Raw genomic sequence first — 9,723 nt, 5'->3', positions numbered from 1 at the left:
AAGAGAAAAGTAAAAGGAGGCCTGTGGAGCAGGTCTGGGTGTGACTCCGGATCCCCGAACATCAGGTGCCACCACCAAAGATTCCTACGTGTAGCTCATAGAACCCCAAAAGCAACGGGAGGAGTTCTGGTCACATACTCCCTCAAAATGACATCCTGGCCTTCTTCTGGAACTCCCTCCCCTCTCAGACTCTCAAGGTTTCCTCCAGCGTGTCGGCTCCCACAGAGCAGACCTTAGGTCTGAGACCTGACTGTCCAGAAGCCACGCATGCTGCCGCGTGGCGGCGGTGTCACGGCTCGGGACAAGAGGAGGCCCCACGGTGCGGGCTGGGGCGCCAGGCACCGCGGCGGGCGCTGAGGGTGGGGGTCACCCCCACCCCGGGCCGCCCCCGCACTCCCAGAAACGCTACAGAACCAGAGGCAAAAAAAAAAAAGAAGAAGCCTACGGCACCCGGTATTCCCGGGCGGTCTCCCATCCAAGTTCTAACCAGGCCCGACCCTGCTTAGCTTCCGAGACCAGACGGGATCGGGCGCGTTCGGGGTGGTGTGGCCGTGGACGGCGGAGGGCGCCCCTGCCCCGCTCAAGAAGCCGAGCCTCTCTGCGCTTCCCCGCCGCCTCCTCCCGCCCCAGGCCCCGCGCCGGGCCGGGCCTGTTGAGTTCGCCGGCCGGGTCCCGCGGGCTCCGAGGGACGGGGGTGACAGGCGGGGCGGGCAGGGAGCGGCGGGCCGGGGTTGGGGGCTGTCTCTGTATACACACACACTCACACTCACACTCACTCACTCACACTCACACTCACACAAGATGCGCCTCCACGGCTGGACCCGCCAAGGTGGAGACCTTCAAGCCCCCCTCCTCTCCTTGCCTGGCCTCCTTCACCTCCCCGCCCCCCACCCCCAGCGCGCCGGGGCCGCTGACTGCGCACGGGCGGGAGGGGCGGGGGGCTCGCCCTTTGACCCCAGCCAGGGGCGGCCCTCCCCCACAACCCCTTTCAGCTGCGCCCCCACCCTGTGGCCCGGCGGCCGCCTATTCCCCGGGGCCAGGGCTGGGGCACAGCGCACGGGGGAGGGGAGCCAGTGTATGGGGCGTCTCTCTCTCTCTCGGGATGTGTCCCATGGGTGGGGTGGGGTGGCGTGGTTTGTGGGGCGCTGAAGAAATCAGTCCCCTCCATCTCCTCCCTCTGGAAAACACCCAAGCCCTTGGAGAACTGCCCGCACCGCTACCGTGGGGGCCGGGACCCTCCTCTGTGTCCTCCTGTGGCCCAGTCCAAGGGGCCTGGGCCTGGCCGGGGCTGCATTGGACCCCAACCACCCTGGCGTGTGGACTCGCTAAAAATCGGCGATTAGATATTGGATTCCAGCGTCATTGAGGTCATTTCACTAATGAGTGCACCGCAAAGAGTTTCCTAATCCATCTGTGAGGGTGGCAACCGAAAGAGAATTTTAGAGCTGACAGAATAGGCGAGGAAAGGCATAGGAGATTTCCACACCCAGTAAGGAAGCCTTTCCCGAAATGGAAGAAAGAAAGGAGCAAACAGAGACACCGGTAGCCCGCCCGGATGAGAGTCTGCCCCCGAGAGAAAGTACCCTGACCAGGTTCACCCGTGGGTGGGTCGCGAGCTAGCGGCATTCAGAAGAGCGAGGCCCGCAGTCTGTGCAGAAGACACCTGCACTCGGGTGTGTGTGGCGGCACAATTCACAAGCAGCTCCAGATGTTAAACCAAGGAGAAGCCAGGGAGTTCCCAACGCCCCAGGTGTCCTCAGCCCACGACTGGCTGCTGTGGGAATGCGAAGCCCGGCTCCTTGTCTCAGAGCGGGGCAACCAGGAGGTGTGATGTCCACCCCGGGGTTCCCAGGAGGATCAGGCTGAAGCTGGGACTTGGCCTCAAAGTGTCCCCTCGCATGGCCACCCCCTTCCCCTTCCTGCTCCTCTACTCCTGGTGCCCCTCCATCCAGGGGCCAGACCTTAAAGAGTCACCCGCAAGAGAATCCTGGTCCCAAAGGAGCCTTCTGGGGGACCCCTGCTGAGAGAGGTTGTGGGCATGGCCCGCTGGGGCTCTGCCCGACCCAGGGCTGAGAGATGCAACCTCCCAGCTCTGGGTCCCTGCAGGAAGTGTTGGCAAGCACAGGGCCAGTCCTCCAAAGGCCCAGGTGCAGGGAGCCCAGGCCAAGCAGCCTGTGGAAGAAGCCACATGCTGTGCCACCCCGGGGAACACGACTGCAGGCCACGGCCCTTCCCACCTCCTCCTCCTCCACCTCCTCCTCCTCCTCCTCCTCCTCCTCCTCCTCCTCCTCCCACCCCGCCCCCGCCCCCGCCCCCACATGGCACAGGGCCCAGAGACACCTCAGACACTTGCTACCCAAAGTGCAAAGGGCATCAGTTGCTCCTCCAAACCCCCCCCCCAGCCCAGCAGACCGCGTTGTCCAGCCAGCCCCCGGGCCTCCCTGGGGTGCCCAGCACAAAAGTGCAGACACCCACCGGACCCTCAATCTCAGTTTTCGGATGTTTTTGCCACTCTAAGGATCCGCAGGCCAGCTGGGCCTTCTGGCAGGACAGAGAGCCCCGGAATCCGACGTGGAGAGCTGGGTATACATCCCCATGAGGAGGCGGTCCCCACCTCCGCGGCTATCCCCTTGCGGGGAGCGGCAGCCGCGGGGCCTCAGAGAAGACACCAGGCTGGGCCCCCACGGCACAGCGGGAGCACGTCCCCCGCAGGCCACTTAGCGACGGCGGCCAGCCGGCGGACGGTTGGGTTGCGCGAGACGCTGCGGCCGCCCTGCTACCGGGTTCCTGGGAGGGCGTCCTGGAACCAGCGTCCACACCAAGCCCTTGGAAGGCCCAGGCGACGGAGGAGCCCCGTCAGGCAGGGGCCGAGGACGGTGACGGCCCGGGCGGGGAGGAGCGTGTCAGGCAGGGGCAGAGGACGGTGACAGGTGATAGGCCGGGCGGGAAGGAGTCAGTCAGGCAGGGGCCGTGGAGGAGACGGGCTGGGTAAGGTTTAGGGTTAGTGTCAGGGCACAAGTCACAATCGCAAAGACCTGGAAGCCACCCGAGTGCCCATCGACCCACGAGTGGGTAAATAAAATGTGGCGCGTGGACACCACGGAGTGCTATTCGGCTGTGAGGAGCAGCGGTGAGGGGGCACCTCTCGTGGTTCTCCTGGCCAGAGCTGGAACCCGTTCCAGTAAGCCAGGTATCCCAAGAATGGACACACGAGCACCACGTGCTCGCGCTCACCAGCAAATGGGTACGAACCGATGGACACCTAAGTGGACACAGAGGAATCACCTTCTTCGGGTGGGTGTCGGGCGGGTGGGGGGAGGGGATGGGCATACACATCCATTAGGAATGGGGTGGGTACGCACCGACTGGGGGATGGGCGCACTTGAAGCTCTGACCCGAGGGGGGAGGCTGGGAGAGGGCAACGCACCCGACCTTAACATTGGTGCCCCCACAATATGCTGGAACAACATGAGAGGTAAATGAATAAGAGCACGGGGGGGGGAGGGGGGCACGGGCAACACATGTCACCTTAATACTTGGACTCCCATCATCTGCTTGAAAAGAGAGAGAAAAGAAAATGCAATAATAGAGATAAGAGACACTTTTTAAAAATAATGAATCCGGCCGGGCGCTGTGGCTCAGCCTGTAATCCTAGCTCTTGGGAGGCCGAGGCGGGCGGATTGCTCAAGGTCAGGAGTTCAAAACCAGCCTGAGCAAGAGCGAGACCCCGTCTCTACTATAAATAGAAAGAAATTAATTGGCCAACTCATATATATATAAAAAATTAGCGGGGCATGGTGGCGCATGCCTGCAGTCCCAGCTACCCGGGAGGCTGAGGCAGAAGGATCACTCGAGCCCAGGAGTTTGAAGTTGCTGTGAGCTGGGCTGACGCCACGGCACTCACTCTAGCCTGGGCAACAAACCGAGACTCTGTCTCAAAAAAAAAAAAAAAAAAATGAATCCGAAGAGAAAAGTAAAAGGAGGCCTGTGGAGCAGGTCTGGGTGTGACTCCGGATCCCCGAACATCAGGTGCCACCACCAAAGATTCCTACGTGTAGCCCATAGAACCCCAAAAGCAATGGGAGGAGTTCTGGTCACATACTCCCTCAAAATGACATCCTGGCCTTCTTCTGGAACTCCCTCCCCTCTCAGACTCTCAAGGTTTCCTCCAGCGTGTCGGCTCCCACAGAGCAGACCTTTGGTCTGAGACCTGACTGTCCAGAAGCCACGCATGCTGCCGCGTGGCGGCGGTGTCACGGCTCGGGACAAGAGGAGGCCCCACGGTGCGGGCTGGGGCGCCAGGCACCGCGGCGGGCGCCGAGGGTGGGGGTCACCCCCACCCCGGGCCGCCCCCGCACTCCCAGAAACGCGACAGAACCAGAGGCAAAAAAAAAAAGAAGAAGCCTACGGCACCCGGTATTCCCGGGCGGTCTCCCATCCAAGTTCTAACCAGGCCCGACCCTGCTTAGCTTCCGAGACCAGACGGGATCGGGCGCGTTCGGGGTGGTGTGGCCGTGGACGGCGGAGGGCGCCCCTGCCCCGCTCAAGAAGCCGAGCCTCTCTGCGCTTCCCCGCCGCCTCCTCCCGCCCCAGGCCCCGCGCCGGGTCGGGCCTGTTGAGTTCGCCGGCCGGGTCCCGCGGGCTCCGAGGGACGGGGGTGACAGGCGGGGCGGGCAGGGAGCGGCGGGCCGGGGTTGGGGGCTGTCTCTGTATACACACACACTCACACTCACACAAGATGCGCCTCCACGGCTGGACCCGCCAAGGTGGAGACCTTCAAGCCCCCCTCCTCTCCTTGCCTGGCCTCCTTCACCTCCCCGCCCCCCACCCCCAGCGCGCCTGGGCCGCTGACTTCGCACGGGCGGGAGGGGCGGGGCGCTCGCCCTTTGACCCCAGCCAGGGGCGGCCCTCCCCCACAACCCCTTTCAGCTGCGCCCCCCACCCTGTGGCCCGGCGGCCGCCTATTCTCCCGGGCCAGGGCTGGGGCACAGCGCACGGGGGAGGGGAGCCAGTGTATGGGGCGTCTCTCTCTCTCTCTCTCTCTCTCTCTCTCGGGGGATGTGTCCCATGGGTGGGGTGGGGTGGGGTGGCGTGGTTTGTGGGGCGCTGAAGAAATCAGTCCCCTCCATCTCCTCCCTCTGGAAAACACCCAAGCCCTTGGAGAACTGCCCGCACCGCTACCGTGGGGGCCGGGACCCTCCTCTGTGTCCTCCTGTGGCCCAGTCCAAGGGGCCTGGGCCTGGCCGGGGCTGCATTGGACCCCAACCACCCTGGCGTGTGGACTCGCTAAAAATCGGCGATTTGATATTGGATTCCAGCGTCATTGAGGTCATTTCACTAATGAGTGCACCGCAAAGAGTTTCCTAATCCATCTGTGAGGGTGGCAACTGAAAGAGAATTTTAGAGCTGACAGAATAGGCGAGGAAAGGCATAGGAGATTTCCACACCCAGTAAGGAAGCCTTTCCCGAAGTGGAAGAAAGAAAGGAGCAAACAGAGACACCGGTAGCCCGCCCGGATCAGAGTCTGCCCCTGAGAGAAAGTACCCTGACCAGGTTCACCCGTGGGTGGGTCGCGAGCTAGCGGCATTCAGAAGAGCGAGGCCCGCAGTCTGTGCAGAAGACACCTGCACTCGGGTGTGTGTGGCGGCACAATTCACAAGCAGCTCCAGATGTTAAACCAAGGAGAAACCAGGGAGTTCCCAACGCCCCAGGTGTCCTCAGCCCACGACTGGCTGCTGTGGGAATGCGAAGCCCGGCTCCTTGTCTCAGAGCGGGGCAACCAGGAGGTGTGATGTCCACCCCGGGGTTCCCAGGAGGATCAGACTGAAGCTGGGACTTGGCCTGAAAGTGTCCCCTCGCATGGCCACCCCCTTCCCCTTCCTGCTCCTCTACTCCTGGTGCCCCTCCATCCAGGGGCCAGACCTTAAAGAGTCACCCACAAGAGAATCCTGGTCCCAAAGGAGCCTTCTGGGGGACCCCTGCTGAGAGAGGTTGTGGGCATGGCCCGCTGGGGCTCTGCCCGACCCAGGGCTGAGAGATGCAACCTCCCAGCTCTGGGTCCCTGCAGGAAGTGTTGGCAAGCACAGGGCCAGTCCTCCAAAGGCCCAGGTGCAGGGAGCCCAGGCCAAGCAGCCTGTGGAAGAAGCCACATGCTGTGCCACCCCGGGGAACACGACTGCAGGCCACGGCCCTTCCCACCTCCTCCTCCTCCTCCTCCTCCTCCTCCTCCCACCCCGCCCCCGCCCCCACATGGCACAGGGCCCAGAGACACCTCAGACACTTGCTACCCAAAGTGCAAAGGACATCAGTTGCTCCTCCAAACCCCCCCCCAGCCCAGCAGACCGCGTTGTCCAGCCAGCCCCCGGGCCTCCCTGGGATGCCCAGCACAAAAGTGCAGACACCCACCGGACCCTCAATCTCAGTTTTCGGATGTTTTTGCCACTCTAAGGACCCGCAGGCCAGCTGGGCCTTCTGGCAGGTCAGAGAGCCCCGGAATCCGACGTGGAGAGGTGGGTATAGGTCCCCATGAGGAGGCGGTCCCCACCTCCCCAGCTATCCCCTTGCGGGGAGCGGCAGCCGCGGGGCCTCAGAGAAGACACCAGGCTGGGCCCCCACGGCACAGCGGGAGCACGTCCCCCGCAGGCCACTTAGCGACGGCGGCCAGCCGGCGGACGGTTGGGTTGCGCGAGACGCTGCGGCCGCCCTGCTACCGGGTTCCTGGGAGGGCGTCCTGGAACCAGCGTCCACACCAAGCCCTTGGAAGGCCCAGGCGACGGAGGAGCCCCGTCAGGCAGGGGCCGAGGACGGTGACGGCCCGGGCGGGGAGGAGCGTGTCAGGCAGGGGCAGAGGACGGTGACAGGTGATAGGCCGGGCGGGAAGGAGTCAGTCAGGCAGGGGCCGTGGAGGAGACGGGCTGGGTAAGGTTTAGGGTTAGTGTCAGGGCACAAGTCACAATCGCAAAGACCTGGAAGCCACCCGAGTGCCCATCGACCCACGAGTGGGTAAATAAAATGTGGCGCGTGGACACCACGGAGTGCTATTCGGCTGTGAGGAGCAGCGGTGAGGGGGCACCTCTCGTGGTTCTCCTGGCCAGAGCTGGAACCCGTTCCAGTAAGCCAGGTATCCCAAGAATGGACACACGAGCACCACGTGCTCGCGCTCACCAGCAAATGGGTACGAACCGATGGACACCTAAGTGGACACAGAGGAATCACCTTCTTCGGGTGGGTGTCGGGCGGGTGGGGGGAGGGGATGGGCATACACATCCATTAGGAATGGGGTGGGTACGCACCGACTGGGGGATGGGCGCACTTGAAGCTCTGACCCGAGGGGGGAGGCTGGGAGAGGGCAACGCACCCGACCTTAACATTGGTGCCCCCACAATATGCTGGAACAACATGAGAGGTAAATGAATAAGAGCACGGGGGGGGAGGGGGGCACGGGCAACACATGTCACCTTAATACTTGGACTCCCATCATCTGCTTGAAAAGAGAGAGAAAAGAAAATGCAATAATAGAGATAAGAGACACTTTTTAAAAATAATGAATCCGGCCGGGCGCTGTGGCTCAGCCTGTAATCCTAGCTCTTGGGAGGCCGAGGCGGGCGGATTGCTCAAGGTCAGGAGTTCAAAACCAGCCTGAGCAAGAGCGAGACCCCGTCTCTACTATAAATAGAAAGAAATTAATTGGCCAACTCATATATATATAAAAAATTAGCGGGGCATGGTGGCGCATGCCTGCAGTCCCAGCTACCCGGGAGGCTGAGGCAGAAGGATCACTCGAGCCCAGGAGTTTGAAGTTGCTGTGAGCTGGGCTGACGCCACGGCACTCACTCTAGCCTGGGCAACAAACCGAGACTCTGTCTCAAAAAAAAAAAAAAAAAATGAATCCGAAGAGAAAAGTAAAAGGAGGCCTGTGGAGCAGGTCTGGGTGTGACTCCGGATCCCCGAACATCAGGTGCCACCACCAAAGATTCCTACGTGTAGCCCATAGAACCCCAAAAGCAACGGGAGGAGTTCTGGTCACATACTCCCTCAAAATGACATCCTGGCCTTCTTCTGGAACTCCCTCCCCTCTCAGACTCTCAAGGTTTCCTCCAGCGTGTCGGCTCCCACAGAGCAGACCTTTGGTCTGAGACCTGACTGTCCAGAAGCCACGCATGCTGCCGCGTGGCGGCGGTGTCACGGCTCGGGACAAGAGGAGGCCCCACGGTGCGGGCTGGGGCGCCAGGCACCGCGGCGGGCGCCGAGGGTGGGGGTCACCCCCACCCCGGGCCGCCCCCGCACTCCCAGAAACGCGACAGAACCAGAGGCAAAAAAAAAAGAAGAAGCCTACGGCACCCGGTATTCCCGGGCGGTCTCCCATCCAAGTTCTAACCAGGCCCGACCCTGCTTAGCTTCCGAGACCAGACGGGATCGGGCGCGTTCGGGGTGGTGTGGCCGTGGACGGCGGAGGGCGCCCCTGCCCCGCTCAAGAAGCCGAGCGTCTCTGCGCTTCCCCGCCGCCTCCTCCCGCCCCAGGCCCCGCGCCGGGCCGGGCCTGTTGAGTTCGCCGGCCGGGTCCCGCGGGCTCCGAGGGACGGGGGTGACAGGCGGGGCGGGCAGGGAGCGGCGGGCCGGGGTTGGGGGCTGTCTCTGTATACACACACACTCACACTCACACTCACTCACTCACTCACACTCACACTCACACAAGATGCGCCTCCACGGCTGGACCCGCCAAGGTGGAGACCTTCAAGCCCCCCTCCTCTCCTTGCCTGGCCTCCTTCACCTCCCCGCCCCCCACCCCCAGCGCGCCGGGGCCGCTGACTGCGCACGGGCGGGAGGGGCGGGGCGCTCGCCCTTTGACCCCAGCCAGGGGCGGCCCTCCCCCACAACCCCTTTCAGCTGCGCCCCCCACCCTGTGGCCCGGCGGCCGCCTATTCTCCCGGGCCAGGGCTGGGGCACAGCGCACGGGGGAGGGGAGCCAGTGTATGGGGCGTCTCTCTCTCTCTCTCGGGGGATGTGTCCCATGGGTGGGGTGGGGTGGCGTGGTTTGTGGGGCGCTGAAGAAATCAGTCCCCTCCATCTCCTCCCTCTGGAAAACACCCAAGCCCTTGGAGAACTGCCGGCACCGCTACCGTGGGGGCCGGGACCCTCCTCTGTGTCCTCCTGTGGCCCAGTCCAAGGGGCCTGGGCCTGGCCGGGGCTGCATTGGACCCCAACCACCCTGGCGTGTGGACTCGCTAAAAATCGGCGATTTGATATTGGATTCCAGCGTCATTGAGGTCATTTCACTAATGAGTGCACCGCAAAGAGTTTCCTAATCCATCTGTGAGGGTGGCAACTGAAAGAGAATTTTAGAGCTGACAGAATAGGCGAGGAAAGGCATAGGAGATTTCCACACCCAGTAAGGAAGCCTTTCCCGAAGTGGAAGAAAGAAAGGAGCAAACAGAGACACCGGTAGCCCGCCCGGATCAGAGTCTGCCCCTGAGAGAAAGTACCCTGACCAGGTTCACCCGTGGGTGGGTCGCGAGCTAGCGGCATTCAGAAGAGCGAGGCCCGCAGTCTGTGCAGAAGACACCTGCACTCGGGTGTGTGTGGCGGCACAATTCACAAGCAGCTCCAGATGTTAAACCAAGGAGAAACCAGGGAGTTCCCAACGCCCCAGGTGTCCTCAGCCCACGACTGGCTGCTGTGGGAATGCGAAGCCCGGCTCCTTGTCTCAGAGCGGGGCAACCAGGA

The 9,723-nt window shown here is 62.8% G+C and overlaps 3 pseudogenes; all 3 read right to left on the bottom strand.

Moving 5' to 3' along the window:
- Positions 1-438: 438 nt before the first annotated feature.
- Positions 439-557, bottom strand: LOC142873460 (uncharacterized; annotated as a pseudogene).
- A 3,844-nt stretch (positions 558-4,401) lies between these two features.
- On the bottom strand, positions 4,402-4,520 carry LOC142873459 (uncharacterized; annotated as a pseudogene).
- A 3,808-nt stretch (positions 4,521-8,328) lies between these two features.
- LOC142873458 (uncharacterized) lies at positions 8,329-8,447 on the bottom strand (annotated as a pseudogene).
- Between the last annotated feature and the right edge of the window lie 1,276 nt (positions 8,448-9,723).

The sequence above is a fragment of the Microcebus murinus genome, chromosome 10, assembly GCF_040939455.1.
Source record: "Microcebus murinus isolate Inina chromosome 10, M.murinus_Inina_mat1.0, whole genome shotgun sequence".
Lineage (NCBI taxonomy): Eukaryota > Metazoa > Chordata > Mammalia > Primates > Cheirogaleidae > Microcebus > Microcebus murinus.
This window is presented reverse-complemented; position numbering and strand designations above follow the sequence as displayed.